Here is a 13,286-nt window from a genome sequence, read left to right on the forward strand (position 1 = left end):
ATGTGCCAAGTGGCCTCTGCGGGATCTTGCTCTGCCTTCTGCATCTGACATAAAATTGGCCTCAGGATATTTCATACTGAAGAAAAAATGACTGCCATCAGCAAGAGGAGCCTGGGCAGCCCTTCTCATGGGAGCCTCCTGCTTCTTCATTCCCTGGATTGAAAGCATGATGTGTTCAGCCTTGGAGGAGGTCTGACACACCCATGGGGTGCCCACACCGGGGAGAATGAGCCAGTGTAGGAGGTGTGGGGTGAAAGATCCTCCCCACATGAATTCCTCCCCTTTCCCATCAATCCTGCCAGGGCTTGTCTTGCAGGCATTGGTTGCTGCTGCTGCTGGAGGAGCATTTGACAGCTGGAGTGGCTGTTAGCAGGTGTCTCAAGTGCCCAACTGGAGGGCACGGCACTGAGCCTGCCCTTGCTGAGCTGCTTTTCCAGCAGGGGGAAGGCTCTCCTTTCTTAAAATAGGTCCTCTCCAAGGGCTCTTGTGTTCAAGAGCCAGGAGGAAAACAGGTCTTTTGTCCTTTATATTCTGTCTCTGAAAAGAAAGGCAGAAAAAGCAGTGGTTGAGAAGCAACGCAGATGTGGTGTGGGGTGGGATGAGAGGATGAGACTGGGAGGGCAGGTGACCACCGGAGTCACAGTCTTGATCCATGGTGATGCACTGGGATTAATGAGAGCTCTGTGCCACCAGGATCTTGCTGCTCAGGCCCATGGGATGAGTTGTTCTGGGTCAGGTCCTTTGTGTCTCAAAAACATAGTCCTCCACATCTTCAAGGAGCCTCACTCCTCCAGGCTGCCCTGTGGCTGTAGGTAGCCATCAGCCAGGGATGGAGCTGCTCAGCTGCTCAGTGTATTTTACCATTTTTCAATCTTACCGTCAGAGATTTGGATACCTCATGTTTTCTTTCTCATGTCTCCAGGGCTGTCTTGTTCTTTCTAAAGCTTCTGGCCTCTAAGACACACAGAGACATTGTGCAAGGAATTGTATGGCTCCCCTCCCATCAGCTGAACCTTGTAGTTCAATTGAAATCCCATTATCCTTTAATATCCAGAAGTACACAGAGAATATCTGGAGGTCAGTGCAGAGGCAGCTGTCTCCCTGGAAGGCCCTGTCCCAACAGGCAGATGCTCCTTTGGAGGTGTTTTCCCTTTTGTTGACTGCAGAAGATGCTGTGGTGACTCACTTGGACCAGAGGTTTGCACTTGGAGAGGTGCAGTTCAACACTCTGAGTGCTGCCTTCCTCCAGGGTCCCAAATGCCCTTCATTATCCTCACCCTGCAGGCTGCAGTCCATTCCTCCCATCCTCCTCCTCCTTCCCCTTCTGCCCAGTGAGGCAGCCAGTCATGAGTCTCCTGGGACAGTGAAGAACAATCTTAAGTGGCTGAGTGCGTGAGAGGCAGTGATTAATCTGCAGGCCATCAGGAAAACTCACTGTGACAAGCTCTCATTGCTCCCCGTGCTCCTTCTGCAGGGAGGAGGACATGGAGGCACCAACACTGGGCTGGGATGGGGGTAGGAAGGGAGAAGGGGTAATGCTGCCTTTGGAGGAAGCCTGGAAAGCAAAACTCTGCATGTCCCATGCCCTTGTTGCTTAGAAGGTGAGTCTGCAGGGCCAACATGAGACACCAGAGACATCCCAGGCTGTGGTTGTCGAATCCCATTGCTCTCACTATTGCTGAGGGTTGCTAATTCAGCAGCCTTATGGTTAAGACTACTGAGCAAAGCCCTGTGCAGAGGTCTCTGCCTTATTCCCAGGGGATACATCAGGATGAAAGACAACTGACAGCTTCTTTGAGCGTGATAATAACCATCCTCTTGCAGTACATAGCACTGCAAGACAAAGCACTTCCCATGGGATCCCCCCAGACTCTTCCTCCTGGGAAACACACCAAAAAGTTTCAGAGGAGTCAGGAAAATTCATCCCCCCAGGAAGACCTGAGGCTGAACTCTGCCTGTATCACAGAGAGGATGCAGAGGGGAAGTAACAGCCAGAGCTGTGGTGATCACACAGTCATGTTGGTTCAGGGTCAGAAGGGTGGCATTGGGGGTTCCCCTGTTACCAAGATAGGGACAAAATGGGGGAGGTGGAGGTATGGTCTGCTGTGCCCTGGCACAGCCAGATGCAACTCTGGTGTTTGCTTGCTTCATTTGTTGGAAACTGGGGGGAAAAAAAAGTCAGTCCTGGGACTCAGCCTAGAGCTGACTCTAGGAATTCAGCCCAGGAAAGCAAGGAAGGGAGGAACCAGGTGACCCAGAGTTGAGAGAGCAACATCTCACTTTGCTGCTGGTCTGTCTGAGAAGAGAGAAGGGAAGGAGAACACACTGTAAATGTGTCCAGCACCAGAGAAGAGATGCTGTAATCTGGGAAATCACATTTCCCTGCTTCTTGCACAGGGATTGCAAAAGCATGGGCTATCATATGGGGACTGTTTCTCCAGCCACCATCATGTCCAGCTCCCCCTTCCTTCACCAAAATAAATAAAGACAGACGAAGGAAGAGCAACACAACTGAAAATCTTGCTAGAGAGCTGTGTCAGATCCACAGAGAGTCTCATAACTGTGTCTAACGGGGTAAGCAATAAACCTAATGAATCTCCATCACCAACCCATGTCCTGGCTGTGTACACTGTCCTCTGGCACCCTGAAGGCAGCCAACAAATAATCAAATTAGGACAATCCCAGATTGGTTGGTGATGAGTGTGCCAGCTCCTGGCACAGTGGCTGTGGCTGTCAGAGCCACTCCCCACATCATTCCTCTTCCCGTGGGAGCCCGTCCTTCCCTGGGCTGGGACAGGATCAATCCCTGCCGTGGTCATTGGGGACCACGTTGGAAAGGCTCTCTGCTTTCCTGGAAGCGCTGACTGGCAGAGTAACTAACAGCAGTGATGGACAGCAGTGGGGGATAATGCTGGAAATGAGTCGGAGAGGCGGGAGACACAAGGGAGGGAGAGGCCACCCTGGGGGACTGTGCATGGGGTGTGCATCTCTGCCAACACATCAGATCTTGAGAGAAAAATAGTGACCACAGAGCTGGTTGGAAACGCTTCAACAGGACAATTTTTTTTCTCCCCTTGGAGATTGCCAATTTGTTAAATCCCAATTGTTTCACACAAGCAGATTTCAAGGACGCCGTGACAAACGTCAGGCAGGTGATGGGCCCCAGCTCTCCCCTCAGCTCTGAGGCTGGCAGACCTCAGACCTCACATTAAGGGCTCAGTCCTGTGGCTGTTCCTATGGGAAAGGAGGAGACAGCACAGAAAATGTGACACTTTTGAAGCTGCAAAACCCACCACTGTTTTTGAGAGCTGAGTACAGAGCTGGGGAGGCATTCTGGGTGTCGTACTGCTGACGTGCTCAAGATGTACTGATGCGCTGGTGCACCCCCAGACTCACAACAACCCCTGCCTTCCAAGCTGCTTTGCTGAAAGCATTCAATTAATTCACTGTTGCCATTCCCTGGTGGCTCTCCAGTATTTTCTGTGTGCTCTGCTGGGCTGCAAACTGGGCAGAGAGCGGGTGACATCGGCTGTCTGGTTACAGCAGGCTGTGCCTGACATTCAGCTGGAACCTCAGGGACCTCAGCACAGAAAGCCAGTCCTGCCTGTGACATTTTCCCTGGCTAGCACATATTTCAGGTTGGGCCAACGTGCCAAAGATGGATTTTGAGCTTGCTAAAAACATGTGCCTTCCAATCCCTCCTGTCTTCTGGAGAAATCACCCACCCTGCTGTGAGTTTCCATGCTGGGGCAGAACAGAACATCCCAGTCTACAGGCAGACAGCATGGAGAGCAGCTCTTCTGCTGATGTAGAGCCTTTGGCAACACCTCTGGGAGCACTTCTGCCATTCCAGGCTCAGCAACACAAATGATTGCTTGAGGGTTTCTCAGCTCCAGGCTGACATGTGGCAGAGCCAGGGGAATCAGTGAACTTCTTGTCCAACTGAGACAGCCCTGCTGTGGGCTGGGTGAGCTGGAGCTTGTTTCCCCAGATCAAATGCCCTGCAGCAGTGCAGCTCTGCTAGAAGTGACATTTCTCACCTTATCGCGGGACTGATACTTTGCTTCCACTTCCTAAATTTGTGCCTCTTAGTGCCTGGCTTTAGGTAAGCACAGAGACATTGTGGCTGCTGGGCTTCATGTGCTGCCCTTGGGCTGGTCCCATCTCCTCAGAGGGAAAGGCAGCTGGAGGGGCAGGGAACACGAGGGAGAACTTGGGAAGGAATCCAAGGATCTGTGCTGGGCTTGGAGAGTACCATAACTGAGTGAGATGTAATGGAGACTACCTGGGGTTTCACAAGCTAAAGAGAGCCCAGGCTACCTCCTCTGCTGAAGAAGAAAGGGATAGGCTAATGTAGAGTACCCAGAGGGGAGCTCTGCTATCCTGTAGGGATGGTAGAGCTTTGTTTGGAGGGAGCAAGGGGATCTGGGCTTGGAAGGGAAGAGCCAGGCATGAATAGTCCCAAACATTCAACCCAAATATCCTTGAGATAGACTGAGATATGACATGGGTGGCATTGTCTAAAGTGTGGAGAAACATTCAAAGAAGGATATTCCTCTTTTAGGCTCCAGACAACCTTTCCCCTCTGCACTTAGGAACAGTCTCGTGGGTGTGGGGTCAGTCAGAAGAACTCTGTATACTGGTGGATGGGCTACTTGCAAGCAGGCTTCAGGGACTCCTGGTGACTGTGCTTGCTGGTGGGGACATAAGCTTTGTATTTAATACATACATCCTAAGTGGGCACTTTTTTTTTTAATAGACTCAAGAGACGTGTGCTAATGGCTTTCTCCTGTCCTTCTCTGGGGGCTCTCAAGGCACTTTTTGGAAGGAAATGTAGTGTTTCCTTTTCACTGTGGTGCCAAGGGACTCACTAATCCCTGTGGAGCTGTTCAGTGGCAGATGGGCTGAGGAGCCTCGATGCCCATTCCCTGAGCTCCTGCACCCAGAACCCGAGGGAATGGCCCCAAGTGCCTCCTGTGGCAGGTACCATGCCTTGCCCTGGGACTGCTGGGCTGCAATCACCTCTGTGTGAGCTCTGGGCACTGTCTAAGTCCCTGAAATACAGGGTAGAGACTTAAGGGGGGATGCTGAGAGGAGGTAGATAACGCTGGACAAGGGGAAAGAAATTAAAACAATAAAAAATGAACTGACAACATTCCCTCCGCTCTACAGGCACCTGGGTGTATGGCAACAGCTTGGATTGGTTTGTTTCTGTGCACATTTTATTCATGTGGATGAAGAGAAATGTCGTGGCACAGAAGAAGACAGAAGAAGACTACAAAAAGCTGTGAGATGCCACTGTGTTTTGAGTTGCTTTATTCTGAATCAATATTGAATTGAAGAGGAATTATAAATCTAGTAGATTACAGCTGAAGCAATGCCAGGGCATCTGTTTCTAGATATTATTTTTTTCTTTTCTTTTCTTTTTTTTTTTTTTTACTGTCTGGAGCAGCTGTTTTTACAAGAATCCACAGTAAAAGAGTTATTAAAACAAAGGGGGGAAAGAAATAACAATAAACAGAAGATATATAGCGGACAAGGAGTAGCAGAGATGAGGGGCTGGGAAATAAATGGAAGAGGAAGAATTCAACAACCAACAGTTTATAACTAGCATCAGGTGCTACAAAATCTGGAAGATGTTTGTTTTACAAGACAGTGATCCCCAGCTCCAGGACTGTGCTCAGTGATTTATGGCTCCTGGCAGCTGTTGCAGAGGTTGAAGTAAGAGCAACAGAGACAGAAAAGTGTAAACCACCCTTAGCACCTGCCTGTTGTTTCCTAATGGAAGGGGATTTATTAGTAGGAAGACAGTGGGGGTGGCTGGGGGCACCTGGAGGGAGATTCCCAGCTCTGTTTCTCCTCATCTCTCTGTCTAGGATCAAATTGACTTTTGATGAAATTCAGGTTGTAAATTAAGGCAAGGGGCACAGAAACGAGGGCATTTGTGTGCCTTGAAGTCTTACTGTGCTTCAGCCAAGATGCTGCAGTCAGAAACAGCCTGCTCAGAGCCTGGCCCAGGATGGGATAGCATGTCAGATTGAAGACCCCTGAGGTCATGAAGCCCCTTGTCACTGTCCTGACTGGCCACCACAGCTCACTGGGAAGGTGTGAACCCTCTCAGCCCAGCCCACCCCATCAGCTGGTCACGGGGCCAGGATGGTGCTGGGGTGCCTGGTTTGGGCATTGATCTCCAGCAAGTCACACAGCCTCTGCTCTCCCAAAAGCTTTATGCAATGTAACAGATTTCTACAGAAACGATTCTAAGACAGATAAAATTAACCAAAACCTGGTGTCCCTCCCATAGTTTGACCTTTCCTTACACACCTCCCTTTCACAGGCTCCAGCTCTCCAAAGGGTGGCTCACAAACCTTGAAAAACTCTATTGCAGCAACATTTTGCAGGATTTACCCTGGTGCACCCCCTCTAGTTAAGTGACCCAGATGTTTGGGGACTCCCTCTTAGTGTGGGGTAGACTGGAACCTGCTCCCTTGCCTGCACTGTGATGTTTCCCTGCTCTGTGTTTCTCCAAAGCCCTAGAAATGCCCTGGGCAGGGAAGGTGCTGTCTACCCCTGCATCCTGCTCTAGCTCAGTGTCTGCCATGTTTAGGTGCTGTATCACAGGATGCTCCTGTTATGTGCTTGTCTTGAAATCAAGCAAAGACCCCTTTTCCAAGGGTGGCTTATCTCTGCAAGCAGGAGCTTATATTCCTCTCTTTGCTTTACCAGCACAAATCACTGTGGCTTGTGGAGTGGAGAGCAGGATTTTGACTTGTATCTGAAGTTGCTCAGAGGCCAGAGAGGAAAATCAGCTGTCAAAACCCCATCGTTCTTACCTTCTTGTACCAGGAACGATCCTTGTGTTTGCAGATAGGACTTACCTGAGAGGCTCAGGGGGGGATGTGGGAGGCAGCACCCGCTGCAGCCAACACAAAGCCATTCAGATTGTTGAGGATTTGGCCTTGTGTTTGCTTCAGGTTTATTGATTCACTTTGTAAAAAGGCACTGTAAATAGATTTATTCTTACAGTTATAATTGAGCCGATGAGAGCTTGGGAAGTGGAGGCTGAAAGCAAGCTGAATAGAAATCAAGCCTGAAAGAAGACACTGGTGGAATGAACACATCTCCTACATGCTGGGAAAGAGGAATGACTGTTTCTCTCTCTGTACTGTGCATTGGACATAACCCTGCATTCCCTGTTCTCCTCTGCCCATGGGGAAACCCTCTCATGCCTACAGTGTGTGCTGTGCCCTGACTGAGAGCCCACACTGAGTGTTCCAGTGTGTCCTTGGGGGGTTCCATCAGTCCCATCCCTCCCTGCCTCTCTCTGGCAATGCCCTATCTGAGAACATAATTTTTAGTCCTTTTTTAACATCAGCCCTCTCCATTACATGAGAAGCAGGATTCTTTTCTTTCCCCTGTTTCTCTAGCTCATGTCTTTAATTGCTGAATCTTTCATCTCTCCTAAAGCATCGGAGCAGCTCAGAGAGAAATGTCCCTCCAGCCACTGCTGCAGCTGCAGGATGTGACCCAAAGAGAAATCATTCAGATACATCTGCAGTCACCTCACAGACAGCTGATGAGCAGGAAGGTGGCAATCTTCCCCTCTTCCACAATTTGATGCAGATTATTCATACAGTGTTGCTGAAGAGTTAATATACTTGGCTGGGACAGGATAGAAATGATGTCTGCTTAATATGACAGAAAATAAATAGAATCTGCTTTCAAAGGATGCGTTGACCGAGCTGTCGTGCCTGATGCTGGGGAGACAAGTGTCTACAAGCTTCAGCTTAATGTGGCATGGAAATGTATTGGGTTGTATTTATGGCCATATACAATACTTAAGCGGCTATTGTGCTGATTAAATATTTAATTGGCTGTCTGTGAGGAGAAATGCACCATTAGTCTATAGGGAATTACACTGTTCCTTGTGCCTGCTCTTAAATGAAATGTGTAATTCGTTGTCACTTAAGCATAATGTTAAGTGCCCGTTAAGGACATATTTTCAAGGGAAATAAATACAAAGCTTGCCTGTTGGCATTGCCCTGGGTGGACCCCATGTGCCTCAGTGTGGGTACAGCCCTCAAGGATGTACTGGAGCTCAGGGGACAGTGGGGAAGGGCAGCCAGATAAGGGCCTTTGGGGTTCCTGCACTGCCACATGTTTTCTGGAGGTGGTGGTTGAGGTTGATTTCAACCCCTTTTCCCATGATCTCTTGAATATGGCTGTCCAGGATCTGTAAGGGGAGAGAGAAAGCCCAGCATGATGCTCCTAAAATATCTCTCCTTGCTGCAGCTGGGTGAAGGGAGTGGGCTCAGTCAGTGACCACCACGGGAGTTTCTTTGCCTGGTTTTGCCTGGAAATCCGAGTTCAGCAGGGGAAATAGGAGGAAGAAAGAGGAAGGAGGAAGGCTTATGAAAGCAATTGTTTCTTCCCTTCCTCAGGGTTACCCTGGGGTACAGCAAAAGCAAAGTACGCCAAGCAGAGCTCTCTTACCTCTCAGACTGCACTGTGCTGAGCACCTGCAAGAGTAAAACTGGGAATGTGCTGAGTTTTATTCCTTATCATTATCATTTAATGTAAACCCTGGACCTCGTGATGCAAAAGCTGGTGATATTTTATTGGAAAAACTCCCTGTTCTTCAGTAGTAGCATCGCTCTGACAGCCTCCAGCAGCACATACCCCGACGGCTGCACAGCCTCTGCCGGGCAGAGAGTTCTCCTGCCACAGCTCTTTGATTCATCCCAGCAATGAAACTGCCATCTCTGTTGAATAACTGATCCTTCAGCAGTGTAACTCTTTTTCCATTGACAATTTGGCAGCCTTCGACAACTGGCTCCTTCTCTTCAGCAGATTTTCACATCCCTGCACACGTGCCTGCCACAGAAGCAGCTCCAAAGCAGCATCCTGGCTTGCAGCGAGATGCCTGCTCTGTTTGGTGCTTAAAAGCACTGGCCAGCTACTGTCATTCAATAGCAAAACCTCATATTCTGAATAACACAGCTTTGTCTGTGTCCTTAGAGCCAACTGATAAGCTATCTGATAAGCTCAGCTCTGTGCCGTTCTCTCACGCTCCCTGCGCTCGGGGGGTTTTGCTCTACAGTGAATGGTCCTGAGCTCCAAAGCTTCTCTTAACAGGTTTGACCTGAAAACACAACTATCCTGGGGCAGATGATAAGGAAAGCCCCACCAGAACTGGTGCAGTGAGGTCACGGTGGTAATTTCAGCCAGGATTCACGTCCTTGTTAGATGTGGGCAAAACATGATGTTCTCCTTGCTGGCATAGATGGGGTGCACGTGGGGCTGGGGCAAACTCAGCCCGTGCTGCCCCGGGGACGCTGCGGCAGTGGTCTGTAGGGAAACTGGGTCTTTCTTGGTTGCTCCACTAAACACCAGCCATCAAAACTCTGGAAAATCCAACTCCAGGCCAAGGGACGCAGCTGGGAGTGAGGGGTGCACCTCGTGGTGTTTTTGAATGTCAGAGTCACCAGTAACTGCACTGGGAAGTGAAGAGCTGAGTGAGGGTCCTGCCCTCCACTTCCAACAGTGTCACCTGCTGTCATCACCCCCATGACCACCCCTCATATCCCCTCCCTGTGTGCTGCAGGCTGTGACACCAATTCAGAGCTACCACCATCCACATGGGCACCAGTGCTGCCACATCTGGGAGTATGAAGATGTCAGTGTGGCTCCCTGGATGTATCAATCAGCTCTGAAATACCCCAAGTGCCTGGCTCCCACCTCCCAGCTCCAGGACCTTGAGGGAACCGAATGCAGATTGTCTTAGTCAGGTTGTTTGGCTTTTCTTTATTTTTCTCCTGTTTTCCTTTTTTTCCCTGGCTTTCACACCTCCCCTCACTCTCTATTTTTGATCAACTGAGTCAACCCTGGTTTTGGCACTTGAGGAGTGGAAAGGTGATCCTGCTCCATTAGCAGGGCACAGCCCACACACCTCCTCTCTGTGCCACTCCCCAGCCCACGCTGGCAGCTCTCTGCCATGAGCAAAACCACTACAATACATCTTTTGCCTCTCTGAAGGTGGGGGTTAAAGAGATGAGCATCTGAAATCCCCAGTGTGGAGCTGCACCACCCCTTAGGAGATGCAGAAGAGCATAGGGTGGGCATCCTACCAGCTCTGCAGACTCCAGCATCTTAAAACTGGGACACCAGTGGGACATCAGCTGCCCTTGGCAGGGGACAAGGTCTAACAAAAGTGAGAGGTTGGGGAGGAGTTTGAGAGGAGCTGACGTGGGGTCAAAAGCCCCTTCCCAGTCACATCTGGGTGAGCAGCTCCTGGGAACTGCATGCCAGTGTCAGCCCTTCCCAGTGCCAGAAGCCCATCTGGCTATCAAGCCCTTGCTTTGAGATTGGTAATTTGAGCCATGCAGGATGTGTGTGGGTCCAAATATGGGCTTTGACTGACCACCAGCAGTGAGCTTGGCATGACTCCGTCACCCCTGCCATGGGCTGAGCCCATCACTTGTACCCTGGGAAGAGGGGGCGAGGGGAGGCATGGGGTTTCAGCTTTTCTTTAGAAAATTAATCACACTTTAATTATCTTGAAACCTGGAGACATGGCAAAGGATTAAGTGGATTATCTTCAAAGTAATTTGTTATCAAATATTTATTCTTCTGGGAAGGGAGATGCAGCCTGAGAAATTCTGCGTTATCCGTGCTGCCAGCCAAGGACGTGTCATGTCCCTCATGTCCCCCTGCCCTTATCCCAACTTGACCCCTTGGTGCAGGCTTCAAATTCAGAGTGAGATCTGTTGTTCCCTGAGGCTGGTGGCTTTCAAGGTGGCTCTGTGTCAGGGATTTGCCCTGGCAAGCCCATGGCACTGCAGGAGGGGAGATCCCAGCGTCTTACTGGTGGTCTCTGGTTTGCGAGCTGACACTGTGGGAGCAGCCAGCACCACTCACCAGTTCTGGCAGAGGGATGGATGCTCCTGGACCCACTCCCTGCCAGCTCCTGGCTGCTGCATCCACAGCAGCAGGAAAGGGGCCGGGGGGCTGCAGGAGGCAGCAGCTCCATCACTGCCAGAGAAGCCAGTGAGATGCGTGGTAAATCGGATTCAGCCTGAGCTCTTTATCCGTTCTGCAGACTGTGGGTTTAGTGCTTGGATGCTTCATTAACTAATAATAATGAGTCATTGTATTTGCCTCCTGGGCATTGTAAATGATCCAGTGTCAGGAGACGCCACGAGGACATGGAATTGCAATGAGGCTGAAATGGGCTGAGCCTTGGAGCACAGATAAAACTGATGCAGATGAACCTCTATGCTCCCCACCTGGGGACATGGTCCCTAAGGAGGGGACAGCTGAGCAGGGATGGGCCTTGTTGGGGATCATGGCCAGCCAGGCTCATGGCACAAGGGTGCACTGAGACCTCCACTATGTTTCCCTCTTCCCCGTGCTCACGTGCCTTGAAAAGAAGCTATTCTCTCCTCTCCCTTCCCATCAATAAAGGGGCTTTCCTAGCCTGTGCTTCCCTGCAGGCAGCTCTCGCAGTCCCCCTCCTGTGCTGCAGCTCAAGGTGATGCAACAGATGCTTTGGGACCAGCTGGTGTAGCACACTTCATATTTCTTGTAAGGATAATTCCTCCTCCAGAGTGAAAGCAGAGTGATGAGCAGCATGCCAGAAATATGCAGTCCCTGATAAACCCCCTGTCCCTGGCATTTGAGTGATGCCTGCCCGGTGCCCATCAGAGCCCCATGTGGATTCACGCTACTCTGGGGGTGAAGGCCAATTACTAGATGTGCATGGCACTACTAGACGTGACTGGGGATGACTGTCCCCTTCCCTGCTCTTTGTTTGTGGGTCAGATTTGGCTGTGTGTGTGCTGGCAGGTCAGGGGAGAGCAAAGGGACTGACTGCTGATTGTGGACAGACCTCCTCTGCCTCCATCATCACAGCTCTCACCCCTGCAAACAGCATCTGCTTGCACCCTCTTTCCACGTGCAGGGAAGGAGAACTGCATGTCCTTTGCTACCAGGCACTGTATCAAGTTTTGGGGACAAGGACACCCCCCCAGTTCAGAGCTGGGCCCTCACAAAGTGTAGGCTGGTGCAGAGTGCAGTCACCTCCACCAGCCCGACACCCCAGCATGGAGAGAACCAGCTTTGTTTGACAGGACATTGTTTTCCATAAACCACGTGGGCCGGCATTAATTAGATTTCTATCCTTTAATTCTTCATTAATCAAATCTTACATCAGATTGTCTTTTACTTTGCCTAGGATTAAAGCCAGGCTGAACAGGCAGCACTGATCTCGGTCATCCCATGTCCCCTCTCCTGGATCCAACTCACCTTTACCTCCTGCAGCATCCCTGGCTCTGGGCTTCACTCCAGGATCTGGCTCAGGCAGGGCATGGAGCTGAGGCACCCTGGCCTACCACTTCTCTAGTGTTTATTCCTGGCAGATGATATTTAATAAGGCCACATAATTAATGAACTAGAAAGTGCTTCAGCAGCTTGACGTGAGACAAATATAGCTGCCTGCTCATTTCCAAATACCAAACAGAAATATTTGCTGCCTGCTTCTGCCTGTTATGTATCATTAGCAATTTTGCCATCTCTATTAAGCATTTGTCTGTAATAGTACAAACAGAATTTTACTCCTTTCTTATTGCCCTTAGCCCTTGCAGGCATGCTTTTTTCTCTGGTATTTTCATCTTGCTTTTTACATTCTTAACGTTTCATGTCTTCCATAACATAAAAGACTGCTATCTGGTTTTACTTTGGCCATATATACATATATGCATTTTCCCACTATAATCGCTGCTTTCATTTCACCACCGACCCACAAGTTTCCTCCTCTGACTCTGTAGCCAAGCTTTTTGGTGCTTTTGTTGACTCCTAAAGATCCCTCCTAATTCCCAGCCATATATTTTTCCATCTGATTTTCCCCCCTTGCAGCCATGAGCGAATGAGCCTTCCCAGGGATGCGATGGCTGTTTGCAGATTCTCCTCTCTTGCTCCAGGCAGGTTTATTCCCCTCCATGGTAATGAGGTCTGCTGGAGGGAGGTCCCTGCTGTGCCTGAGTCCCCGTTCAGGGTGGGCTCCTCTGACCACAGAACTCCAGCTGAGCCAAACTCACTCACTGCCCTCCCTCGTCCCCCTCCAGTGACCCCAACCCTCTGTGCCGTGACTCAGTTTCCCTTCCCCACGATGCCCGTTACACAACACCCCGCCTTTGTTTGGCTGTGGGAGGTGAAGCAGCAAGAAAACTCCCACTGCACTGCTGGAAGTGGGAAAATAGGGAAGAGGGAGAATGTGTCAGCGTGGTTTC

Source organism: Myiozetetes cayanensis, unplaced genomic scaffold (genome assembly GCF_022539395.1).
Source record: "Myiozetetes cayanensis isolate MyiCay16 unplaced genomic scaffold, myiCay2020 scf17, whole genome shotgun sequence".
Taxonomy (NCBI): Eukaryota; Metazoa; Chordata; class Aves; order Passeriformes; family Tyrannidae; genus Myiozetetes; species Myiozetetes cayanensis.